The sequence below is a fragment of the Meriones unguiculatus genome, chromosome 6, assembly GCF_030254825.1.
Source record: "Meriones unguiculatus strain TT.TT164.6M chromosome 6, Bangor_MerUng_6.1, whole genome shotgun sequence".
In the NCBI taxonomy this organism is placed as follows: domain Eukaryota; kingdom Metazoa; phylum Chordata; class Mammalia; order Rodentia; family Muridae; genus Meriones; species Meriones unguiculatus.
The window spans coordinates 78131135-78143472 of NC_083354.1; the positions used below are offsets into that span (position 1 = coordinate 78131135).

At 45.3% G+C, this 12338-nt stretch overlaps 1 long non-coding RNA gene across 1 annotated transcript; it reads left to right on the forward strand.

The window, feature by feature from the left end:
- Positions 1-325: 325 nt before the first annotated feature.
- Positions 326-8183, forward strand: LOC132654534 (uncharacterized). The gene is made up of 4 exons (XR_009592160.1): positions 326-1008; positions 5973-6042; positions 6291-6439; positions 7682-8183. It is a non-coding gene; the product is annotated as an uncharacterized LOC132654534 (long non-coding RNA).
- Positions 8184-12338: the final 4155 nt, after the last annotated feature.

The following is a 12338-nucleotide window of genomic DNA, read 5'->3' on the forward strand; positions in this document are numbered from 1 at the left end:
CAGCTCCTTGCACTGGGATGCTGTCCTTCTAAAGATCCCACCGTAAATTCTGCTCTTTAGAGAGAATCGGATACCGTCATAATCCGCGGGAACCATTTCAGAGGCTGTTCCGGGAAACACACGGTGCTAATTCATGCAAGTTAGAATCCAAAGAGTGGCTGTGTGAGCCAAGGGCGCCTACAGGTGATCGCAGCTAAGAATAGAAAGAAAAGTGGAGCAAGGCTGGATTTATCACTTCCATCCCAGACAAGTGTTCTAGCTCACGCAGCTGGAAACAGTTCCAACAGTTAACTTCCCTCAATTCCATCAAGACACCAACTCCCCTGATGTAATGAGTTCTGCATCCTTGTGTCAGCATTGCTACCCATGGGCTTAGGACCACCTCGCTTATCACACTGTCTCACGCAACGTTCTGAGCAAGGAGCAGTTTCATACTGAGCAAGTGCCAGTGGCTTCACACTTACTGGCTCCACCGGCCACACTCTGTTCCTTAATTTCCCAGAGCACGCTGGTCTGACAGAATGGCTTGCTGCAGGCTTGGTGGCAGCATCAGAAGGGACAAGACAACCACATGAAGCTGTGTGCTGTATTTTCGGCTCAGACGACAAGCTTTCAAAGGCAACACATGCTCAGCGTTCCTGTTCCTGGATATAGATGTGGGAACGAAAGCCAAAAACTGGCCCCATTTGCTAGTGTGTCAGAGACTTGCTTCCTGTCTTTGCTATCTTGGAGCTGCCCCCAAAGAAAGACTACCGCCACCTACAGTGGAAGAAGACACTGTGGGCCATGTCTTTGCATTATTGCATCATTTCAGCGGGGGAAGTTGTTCTCTGAGCACAAGAACAGTGGCAGGAGACCCTCGCTGGAGATAATCTGGGATGCCACTTCAAATCCCCAAGTAAAGACGAACAGAACAGTGTGACAGTCCAACGACATGCTGGCTGCTACAGACACTGAGCTTCCAGGAATTTTGATTTCAGCTACTCCAGTGGATCAAGACCTGACCAGGTAGAATGCGAGCTGAGGGGGTGGGTGGTGGAGGAAGGAAGCAATAAATACCAATTACAGTTTCGTGGTCTGTTGCAGATACGAGGTCAGGCATCTGAGGATATTTTTCTTAGGCTTCAGCTTTTTATTTCTTTCCATTGCCATCAATCTTATGGTCATTGTGACGATGTTTAATTTTACAGTTAAGTCGATGGACCACCATACGAAGTCACATTTAGACCTTTGGGAAGGGTTGCATAAGCTGGAAAGCAAGCTCTTGACATCTGATGGGTCTTGGGGCTCCCCTTGTCAGGAGCCAGTAGTGTGGGCGGTGTGAGGCAGAAGAGAGATACGTTAGGTTGCAAAATGGCTGCCCTGTGAGCCCTGTTCACTGGGATCCCTCTTTGTTCCCTTCTTTATCCCTGTGTTCCTCAGACTCTTCCCCAACTCTCCCCCTTCCCCATGTCTTATAAGCAGTTATAAATAAGGGAAAGTGATGGGAAACCAGAGACTGGGAGGAGGGGAGAGGCTAAAGGCATTCCTTTGCTTCCGGTGACATCTCTAGCAGTGGCTACATCCTCCCATGGCCTAAAGCCACACTGAAAAGCCTTCCATGGTTCCTGTGACCCCAGGACCTGGTTTCCATACTTTGTCTCACCAATGGGGTGTGTTTTTCACTTCTGCAGTCAGTTTCCTGTGCTACACTCCTTTTGATTTAAATTTTTACTAGACTTTCTGTCTTCATCTTGGGGTTTGTCTAGCCAAGCTATAAAAAGAAGTGACATGTTCTTCTGCATCTTCTTCTCCCCCCCTCTAAAGTAATGGGGACGTGCTTCCATTTTATACAGATGTATCCAACTCATTCTAAAACAAAAACAAACAAACAAAAAACCTATTGATATATAATTTACATACCATACCCATTTAAAATTTAGAACAAAGTGATTAATTATTTAAATGGACTCATGAGTGTTTAGCATATTCTTCATAAATTTTGCAGCCCTCTTTACTAATTCCAGAATATTTCATCAGCACTAAACAAAGCCTCATACCCACAGGCAGCCATGGTCAACCCCTTCTGGGTCTCAGTCCTTTAGACTATAGATTTACTTAATCTCTAATGGTTTGCCTCTTCCGGACACTGCATACAAGTGGACTCATGTGGTGTTTGGCCTTTCGTGTCCAACTTCTATCCGTGAGCATGGTACTTTTTAATTTTTTATGATTTAGTTATTTTTCTCTAAGTGTATCAGTGTTTTACTTGTGCGTATGTATATGTGCCAGATGCTTGCTTGGTGCCAGCAGAGGTCAAAAGACATTGGACTCCCTAGAACTGAAGCTACAGACAGTTGTGAACCACCATGTGGCAGTGGGGAACTGAACCCAGGTTCACTGCAAGAGCAACGAGGGCGCAAGCTCAGATATGTCTCTCCAGCTCTCAGCATATCATTAAACTTCATTCATGTTATAATATGCATCAATACTTCATTCCTTTTCATGGCTGAAAAATACTTCATTGTATAGACACACCATAATTTGCTCATCCATTGTCAGTTGATGGACATTTGGGAGGATTCTAATTTATAGCTATTATGAATGAGTTTCGTATTTACTGGTATACACATTTTTGTGTGGACATGTTACAAGACTTGGGGACATTCTTTCAGGTCATATGATAACTCACTTTACTTTTTGAATTCAAAAAGCGATTAAATATTAAAAGGTTTTAAATAATAATTAAAAGGTGTCTTTTCCAAAGCACTTATACCATCTTACGTATTTAATTCATTGTTTTCAATAGCTACACAAAATTTCACAATATGCCAATATGGGCTTTTTAAAATTATTTTAACGCTTCTATTATTAAAATACATTTAAGTTCTCTCTGCTTTTTCATTATCATAATTAATCATTCCCCTCTATGGAAATATACTTCATGCCCCTTCATGGGTATAAAGACTCCTGGATATTAAACTGCTACACCAAAGAATACATTTCTGCTTTGAAACGTACTGAAATATCCTCCAAAAGCTTGCTGATTAACCTATACTCCCACAAGGGCAAATGAAACATGAGGCTTCCTCACAGCCTGCTAACGGCAGGCACATTCTTGGCTTTGGTAATCTGGCAGGGAATGGTTTGCTCTTCTTTTTAGTTGCACTGTCCTGGTCATGAGCAGCAAGCACCATCTCTGCAAGTACCTGTGTGTCTGTTGCCCAAACAGATCATGTGACTGCTTTGCGTGTCATGGGCCCAGGCTCTCACTAGCAGCCACACATCTTTCCAGTTAGCCTGTGGAAAGGGGTGCCAACATCACCAGGAGAGGCTGAAGCTAGCAAAGCAGAGTGGAATGAGGAGAGTGGTTTTTTGAGAGGGTGAAGATAATTTTTTTTAAAGAAAAAGGAAAAGGAGGGAAGATTTAATAGGACGTTGACCTGCTCCCAGGACCCATGAGACAGCTCAGCATCTCAGTGTGCTTGCTTCCAAACCAAACACCTGAGTTTGACCCCTGGAATTCTGGAAAACAGTGGCCTCTACAGAAATATGAGGAGTTCTAAATTATTATTATTTGTCTACATCTTTGTTTACTTACACAAAAACACTTGTTTCAGCAGATGCCATAAGTTTGACATCCTGTGTGTAAACACTTCCCCAAATCGCCTATTTAAGTTATCCAAGTAACAACCTAAGTCATTACCTTTCCAACTGCCACCTTCATTAGCACTGAGATTCTTCAAACAGAAAGCTCAATAAATTACCCTTATGTAATAGGACAGCTAAATTCTGCCATCCCACAGAACAGCTTGAGCTTTGAAAAGCTCTGAAGTGTTGGGATCTAGCTATCCCACTCCTAGGCATATATCCAAAAGATGCTCAAGTATACAACAAGGACATTTTTCAACCATGTTTGTAGCAGCTTTATTCATAACAGCCAGAATCTGGAAACAACCCAGATGTCCCTCAGTTGAGGAATGGATAGAGAAATTGTGGTACATTTACACAATGGAATACTACTCAGCATTTAAAAACAAGGAAATCATGAAATTTGCAGGCAAATGGTAGGAACTAGAAAAGATCATCCTGAGTGAGGTATCCCAGAAGCAGAAAGACACACTTGGTATGTACTCACTTGTAAGTGGATATTAGACATATAATATAGACATATAATATAAAAATCTGTACACCTAAAAAAGCTAATCAAGAAAGAGGACCCTGGGTAAGATGTTCAGTCTTCATTCAGAAAGGCAAATGGGATAGACATCGAAAGAAGGTGAAAATAAGAAGCAAGACAGGAGCCTACGACAGAGGGCCTCTTAAAGACTCTACCTAGCAGGGTATCAAAGCAGATGCTGAGACTTATAGCCAAACTTTGGGCAGAGTGCAGGGAATCTTATGACAGAAGAAGGAGATACAAAAGGAAAGGTCTAGAGCTCTACAAGGAGAACAACAGAACCAAAAAATCTGGGCCTAGGGGTCTTTTCTGAGACTGATACTACAAGCAAGGACCATTCATGGAGATAACCTGGACCCCCTGCACAGAAGTAGCCCATGGCAGCTCAGTCTCCAAGTGGGCACCCTAATAAGGGGAGCAGGGGCTGTCTCTGACATGAACTCAGTGGCTGGCTATTTGATCACCTCTCCCTGAGCGAGTAGCAGCCTGATCAGGCCACAGAGGAAGACAATGCACCCAATCCTGATGAGACTTGATAGGCTGGGGTCAGATGGAGGGGAAGGAGGACCTCCCCTATCAGTGGATTAGGGGAGGAGCATGGGAAGAGATGAGAGAGGGAGGGAGGGCAGGCTTGGGAGGGAGCAAGGGTGGGGCTACAGCAGGGATACAAAGTGAATAAATTGTAATAAATAAAAATTAGATCTTAATATTTCTTAACTTGATTATTTCTTAACTTAATATTATTTCTTTTTCAAATAAGAAATAAAAAATAATAAGAAGAAAGAAAAGCTCTGAAGTGTAAGAAATAGATTTTTAAAATCAAAAAGTTACAACTCTTGCTTGTGTGTTACTGAAAATTACCGGGAAGTATGAACAGTTCAAAGAAATACCGTAAAAATCAAATGAGCCTTGTTCAAGAGCTTACGACTTAAGTGGGAAGACACATTGCAGATACAAAGGACTCCACTTCCTAACCGCATTACTGGATTGCCAGCAGTGGGTGCTGTAGAAAGCTGAGGGCAGAGGGTCTGCTTCTGTTGGAAGAGGGCCGTCCTTGCAGGCACAAAGCCCTGGGGACAGCCCCTGACCTCCTTAAAGAGCAGGAGACCACCCAGCAAAGCTTCAAAGAGCGCATGGGATTTGAACCAACCTTACAAGTTTGGTAGGACCAAGGGACAGAAGGGCAGCAGACACTGAGCGGGCCAGTCAAGTGCTAGCATGTTCTAAACACCTCCATAGTTTTGAACACTAAGTATGAGTGTCATAAATGTAACAAGCTGCTACACTTCTAACATTCCTTTTTACTTACTTGTTTATGGTTGTATGGGTTATGTCACATGTACACAGTGATCTCAGAGGCCAGAAGAGGGCATCCAATTTGGAGCTGGAACTGCAGGCAGCTGCGAGCTATGTGATGTGATTTCTGGGCATCAAACTCGGATCCTCTAGAAGAGCAGTGTGTGTTCTCAGCCTCTGAGCTGTCTCCAGCTCAGAAGCTATGCTCAGACCCCCAAAAGCTTGAGACTTGTACGTACACTCACAGAAATCCTTGGCTACTGTGAATTCTTCCCAGAGATATCCCAAGCCTCCTATTTTCTCCTGCCTCGTGTCCTCAGGTTTCAGTTTATATATATATGTATATATATATATATATATATATATATATATATATATATACATACATACATATATATATCTTCATATATATATTTTGGTTCTAAAGTAATATGCCACTTCCATATTTCAATTTAATATTTTTTCTTGCCACTTATTTCTAAATTAACCTCTAATCTCTTGTCTGTACCTTTTTTAGACTCAGTAACTGATGAACTACTGTATTGCCACCGACAACTCTGAAATCCTAGTGGTCCAGCAAAATAAGGGTGGGTTTCTTGCTTACTTACACATGTTGGGCAGTATTTTTCCACTGAGGAACACAAGAGTTCCAGGGTCCATAGAGTAATGAAGAGCTAGGGGTCCTTTGGGATTATTGAATAACCAAACCTGCAGTTGCCTGTGTCACCCGTAGTGATGTCGCATGGGTGGAGCCTGGTTGAAACCCAGCTGTAAGGGAGGCCGAGAAATAGGGGACATCATTGGGGTTTGATGGGCACTCTGGGCTCTGTCACAGGAAGAAGAAACCAGTGACTGAGTTGGAGATCCTCTAGGAAACCACTCCAAAAGCTGGTGAGCGGGAATCAGAAGCTCAGAGCCATCAGCTTAGCTGGTCAGATACTACTCATCAAAACAATTCCTACTTGCACGTCATCTTTATGAAAGGTAAACAGACTCAGCGTTTCTCTTTCGTTGTTCTTACCATCCTGCTCTCAACCTCCAGATTAGAGCTTGGAAATTAAAGTGGTCTCAGTTCCCTACATGCCACTACTCACATTTACATGCATGGTTGAGAATTCCAAAGTGTGACTTCCTGGGCTGAAAAACAGCTTGCATGTAGGGCTGCTTTCTCTCACAGCAGACCTCAGGTGGTCTGCTTACCTGTCCTTGCCAAGATCCAGGGGCTTCCGGCAGCCCTTGGCTTAAGGCCCCCTCCCATCTCTGAAGCTACCAGTTTGTACTGCATCTTTCTCACATCAGCTCACTTCTTTGCCTCCCTCATCCACTTTTGAGGACCCGGTAACTGCATTGCACCTGTAACTGCATTGGAGAGAGCAAGATGCTCCCTCTTGGTAATTAGCTACTTTACAGCATCAGTAAGTTTGGTTTTCCTCTGCTGTATCATAGCACATGCACAGGTCCTCAGAGTTAGGACAGACACAGTTTTGGAAGGCCACGTCTCTGATTTCAGATTCCTACAGGACATTTTTAGGCCACAAGCAGATTCTATTTGATCAGTCCAGTGTTTTTGTTTTTAATATTAACATTTTGGGATATTTTAAAATTAAATGCTTTTAAATTAGGAGAAAAAAATATATTTAAGTTTACATAAAATATCCATGTCCACCTTATCTTGGAAGCTCAGATCAGTGATCAGGACTTGGAGTCTCCTGTTAAACCATTGTGAGGTGATGAGGTAAATGGGAAACTGGGTCCTCCAAGCTGTCATAAACGCTGGCACTTTCTGGTACCCGTACTCCCAGACCTGCCTGCCTCCTTTAAATTTGCAAACTTTATACCAAGTGTTACACCCACATCTATGATTCCATCACATCTATTTTTCCCATCACTAGATGTGACCTCCCCTTTCTGTCCCCTCGCTGAGAACTCTAGCCCTGCTCTGAGAGGCCACAGAAACTTTCCTCCTGATCCCAGGAAGCAAGCAGGCCTATGCTTAAGGAGGGGCAGCAGGGTGCTGCTGGGTTTTTAGGCAAATACAAGACAAGATGTTCGGGGTTCTGTGTCATAAGCACGGGACAGAAGTGCAGCCTGCAACAGGGGATTGGTTTTAAATCACCGTCTCCAAAGTAACCTCCCCCCCTTCTTTTTCTTTAACTCCACTCCAAGCCCTGCCTTCAGCCCCTGGAATGAGATGTCTCTTAATGAATTTCTTTACTCTGATGACAGGCCTGATGCTGGCTCCCCTCCAAACCAGCTTCCATGTCCTAGTGGGCTTGCGTGAAGGGCAGATCACTTCGCTGCGCGGCTCGCAGCTCCAATGCGCCATTAATAACCTCGTAGCCTGCGCTCAGTCTTCATCAGCGCGTGATGTGCAGCCTGCCCAACAGAGATCTTCATTACCAGGAAGGCCCGTGGCTTCCTGGGCCAACACCTGAAAGTCACATTAGCCAGGCTCCTATCACAGTCCTCACAAACTGACAGCAGGAAAGGGGCCCTTCGAATCCGAATGGTGCCCAAACTCGCCCAAATGTCCCAGAGCGAGAAGCCAGGAATATAAGTCTCCCCAGCTCCTGTTCCAGGGGCAGCCTTTGTTATTCTGTGGTATTCATTAAATACATTCCCTTAAACCAACCGTATAGAGATTAGCTTTTTTTGGGGGGGGCGGGGGCATGCACACCTTTAAACCCAGCACTCAGCTAGTCTACAGAACAAGTTCTAGAATAGCCAGGCAAACGTGAGAAACACAGAGAAACCCTGCCTGTCTCCAAAAACAAAACAAAACTAAACAAACAAACAAAAAACTCTTGGGATTCACTTTTCCTTAACATACCCTTGACAAGGTAGGTATAAAATGGGAACAAGAAGTACATCTAAACTAAGCTATTCAAGTTGGTTCCCTGCCATTCATCCTAAGGCTGCCAGGATTCCTGTCTGTAGCTACCAGCATCACTGAGTTCTTTCCCACATCGAGCCTGTGTCTTTGAACTGTTTACTCTCATCTCAGTGCGAGGTTGATGGTGGTAGGGTAGACATTCCAAGCCTCCCAGCAAACGGTTCTAGGAATAGCCCTTCCCTTCTAAAATGGTACAGATGACGTGGCTGGAGGAAATCAGCTTCACACTGAAAGATGCAAACTCGGAGGTGGACACAAATTTCCCTTGAAAGATGGACAATGAAGAAACAAAGATGGAGAATAAAGCAAGTGTCCCACCCAGGCTCGCACAAGTCACCAGGCCTAAGTGACCTGGGAGCAAGGTACCTATAAAGCCAACAGAAGTGGCTTCAGGTCAGTCGTGCTGAAGGCCAGCTGAGAAGCTCCAAGAAGGTGCTTCAGGGCTCTGGAACTTGGAGCCCAAAGAGGCAGAGAGACTCGTGGACTCTGAGACATCCTGTGTCTAACACAAGGCGAGCTTCCATGCCATCTCCCCCAAAGAAATGAGCACCACTGTTTTCCCGCAAGTATCTCCCTCTAAAAACAAATAATGGAAGGAAGAGCGTTCTAGAATTGGGGGTGAGCCTGCCTCATGCCATCTCAGGTAAGCCCATGCTAAGGAATCTGCTCCCCAAGAATGCAGTGGTATGTGACCAGTGCTGAGAAAAGAGGGGGAGTCAGCAGAATTGCCAGAGGCCTCTGGGGAGCTGAGTGGGAGATTCGCAGGCAAGTGGCTTGGGATTCTGGAAATGCCTATGGACCCAGCACTGGACAATGTGCGGTTCACAACTCCTCCCTGGGAGGGATGAGGAGCACTCTAGGTGTTGGTACCAGAAGGTCCCAGTGAATGATTGTGAAAGAGAGTGCTCGCAACAGGCCATCCGTCACCCACCTTTTTCAAATATTTAACTGTGCTTACATGTTACTCACAACGGAAATGATGATGCTGTTTACCCATCATGAACCTCTCTCACTGAATCATGGATGAATCCTAAGTGCCAGTCACAGAAGGATGGCTGGCACTGTAGTGTTACAGAGGGCAAATGCTGCCTCAGAGACACGGCTGAGACCAGTGAGGAGCCACACCTCTGTCTCATTCCTCCTCATTCCCAAACATAGCTGAGGGGACAGCATCCCTCAAGAGGGAGGTTCCCAGCCAAGGGAGATTAAAAAGCAGCAAGCTCTCCACTCTGCCCTGTGCGGTCCCAGCTGTGGCCCTTCAGCAGCCCCCCGCCTCGCCTTCCCCCTGCTCCTGCCCTGCTTTCCCTACTTTGGTTTCCTGAATATCCTTAATATACCTTCTGCTTTCCTCAGACCCTTCCCGCCTCGTGTGGAGAAGAAGCAAGAATGGCGTATGGCAGTCAGAGTGCAGGCTGTGTGACTCCTGGTTTATACTCCACATCAGTGACGCGTAACCGTAATTCAGCTTAGTGTAGAGGCCTGCACCACTTTACGGAACCTAGCTGCCGTGTTTGCGTGCCTTCAAGGCGAACTGTACAAACTGTTTCTCAAGCACGTGCCCACCAGCAGCATGACAAGGAAAGACTTTTGTTCTTATTCCGCTAAGTGTCTTCATGTCACAGATTGCTATTTAAACAATAACGTGAGTTTACATACAGAAGCCTCTTGAATTTTTCTCATTTGGTGTATACTAAATTAAGAAAGGTCACAATGACACATCATTTTGTACACTAAAAAAAAGTTAACCAAAGACACCCAAAATAAGTCCACTAGAATAGTTTCATGGTAGACTATGGAGGTAGATCCCTGGGTCTACCTACGGTTTTGTTAGTGGTTGTAGAGTATTTTTCTTGGGGTTACACTCTTATTTACCCCGTCAGTCTCCTATTTATAAGCACTCAGGTTGTGCCCGGTCTTGCTATTTTGTGCGGCGCTACAGTGAATACACATGTAAGGGTCATCATAAGGATGACTTCCCAGAACTGGGGTCGCTGTGCCCCAGGGTGGTGCCAGTCTGTTGGACAGAAATCACAGATACCGCTCTCACAGACAACCTGCAGAATGGAGCTCCCGCTTAACAAGCCAGAGTCGTTACAGCTAGGAGGCTGCGCGTGCAGCCTTTGCAGCTTCCCTCTTACCCTACACATTTCAGTTGACAGGATCTCCGTGTCTTACTAAATGGTCTCTGTTATAAGAAGATGAATATAACATTCTGCAATCGTTGGCCAGGAAACTGGCTAAAACTGATATGTCCACAGAACACTGGAGAGCATCCTCTGCCCGGCTATCCACAGATATTCTCTCCCCGGCTCAGTCTGGGCAGGCATTCAGAAACTTTTGTGCGCAAACTCGTGAGACACTGGCAAGTGTTCTGTGGGGACCTGCTCAAGGGCCAGAGCTCTGGGGCCATCCCTTTTCTTCTCCCTTTGTTGCCCCTGGGAAACCCACTCTCTGTAAATGTCTTAGCTACCTCTTTCCTGCTTTACATATGAACTGAATCTGCAGGCTTTTGATTTTCATTTCAAAAATCAATTATAGGCTGACAGTCTCAGTAACAGAAAATAATAGGTCTATGGCCACATTCTGCTAGGTTTTGGAGTTGGGTCAAGACGGCTTAGTGACAAAACACCACCTGAGCTACCAGAAGCAATCTGGAATTTGTGCAGATGCTAAAAGTGAGGGCTAGTTCCCATTCATACCCAGTGCTGGGCACAGAAGCAAGTGGACTAGCCGTGGCAAATAGCTGGCATGTGGGACAGACTAGGCTCCCACATCTAAAATCTGTTAGAAATACTGACATAAGCACAATCAATAACTATGTAGCCATCAAACCCCCATCCATTCATTCCCGTGCTTTGGTTGCCTCATCTTTAAGCAGGTCTGAGCAGGTACCCCACTCAGAACTAGTGGGGCCCCAACTTTTCTTTCCTAGCATCTTTTCTTTGCCTTCTCTCTTAGATAGCTCACACCAGTGGTTCTCAGCCTGTGAGTCATAACCCCTTTGGAGGTTGAACGACCCTTCCATAGAGGGTCACCTAAGACCATCAGAAAACATAGATATTTACATTACAATTCATAAAAGTAGCAAAACTGCAGTTATGAAGTAGCAGTGAAGACGATTTTGTGGTTGCAAGGTCACCATAACAAGAGGAACTGTATTAGAGTGTCACAGCACTGGGAAGACTGAGAAGCAGTGTCTTACCTGATTCTCCTCACGTTTTCTGTCGTCAAGTGGCCAGCATAGGAAAATGCAAAATTAGTCTGATCCAGGGCGTCTGGGTTCAAGTCACTGCTTACAGCAGTTCTTGAGTTAATTCACTCTCCTTCAGATTAACGCTCAGTTCTGCACCATTTTTCTCCCTCCAGTTTCTCCTTCTTAGAGCTCTCTCTGGGGAGAGCTCCCTGAGGAGCTCAGAGCCACCTGGCCATGTTCCCATGTTGTCTGTGGGCTCCACTGTCACCTTTCTCCCTGGATACAGGGTGGCCTGCTGCTATCCAATGTTGACTACAGCAGGCATTGGCCTTTGTCAGACTGTGACTTCACCCATTTGGTCCCTACGTGGAGCAGCCGGTCCTGGAATTCTTGGTTATCATTTCTGTCCATCCCCACCATCCTTTCACTCCCATCCACCCCAGTTTCTCCAGCCTGACTCCATGAGGCATCTCAAAGGCATAATCATAGATGAAAACATGAGATTTATTCTCTCACTTTAAAATACCTGGAAGGAGCTAATCCAGGGTTTGTGTGCCAGAGCCACGGGCTATCGCAGACCCGGTTTCCTGAATGCTTGCAGCCATCTTGTAACACTTGCATTACATGATGGCGGCGGGAGCCCCAGCCACTAGGCCCGTATAGACATACTGCAATGGAAATAAGGGACCCTAGAAGGGTGCCAGGTACCTTCCAACCAGGATGCTGTCCTGGAAGAAGCCTTCCCAGGAGCCCAGCTCAAATTTCTGCTTACATTTCATCATCTATAACATTTCTGT